This window comes from Palaemon carinicauda, chromosome 9, assembly GCF_036898095.1.
Source record: "Palaemon carinicauda isolate YSFRI2023 chromosome 9, ASM3689809v2, whole genome shotgun sequence".
Taxonomy (NCBI): domain Eukaryota; kingdom Metazoa; phylum Arthropoda; class Malacostraca; order Decapoda; family Palaemonidae; genus Palaemon; species Palaemon carinicauda.
Window position 1 is genome coordinate 137863202 of NC_090733.1, and position 808 is coordinate 137864009.

Genomic DNA, 808 nt, shown 5'->3' on the forward strand with positions numbered 1-808 from the left:
TATGTCCATACAGTAACATCGATCTCACTAAACTGATATATAGCATGATTCTTATATGTAATTTCAGGCGATTTGATTTTCAAATTTTACCTAACCTAGCCATTGTCTGATTTGCATTTTTCAATGTTTCATTAAACTCAAATTCTAAGGATCCTGTATTAGCGATCATAGTTCCTAAATATTCTAATGATTCTATCCCATTAACCCCTTCTCCTTCCAATGATATATCCTCTTCCATTGCATATTGCGTTCTCATAATCTCTGTCTTTCTTCTTTTTATCTTGAGCCCAACTGTGTGATATTTCATGCATTCTGGTAAGCAAGCTCTGCAAGTCCTTTGGTGTCCTGATGTGGTGTCCATAGTATATATATATATATATATATATATATATATATATATTATATATATATACATATACATATACATATATATATATATATATATATATATATATTATATATATACATATACATATATATATATATATAGGTATATGTGTGTGCATGAATTTAATCATAGTAATGACAAGTCCGTTAAGATTACACACTGACTAGTAATAAGATATTTTGTAATATATTAATTTATATCACAAGAATATTTTAGACAAACGTGCGCAAATCCTTATACCCGTAATGAATGACACGTTATCAATGAATATGTTCCTCTTAAACTTGGTTTAGTTTAGAGAGTTACGGTACATCATTCTCGGTTATTATCCAATTCCTCTCTCTCTCTCTCTCTCTCTCTCTCTCTCTCTCTCTCTCTCTCTCTCTCTCTCTCTCTCATAGATCCAATATGGCTTCCTCC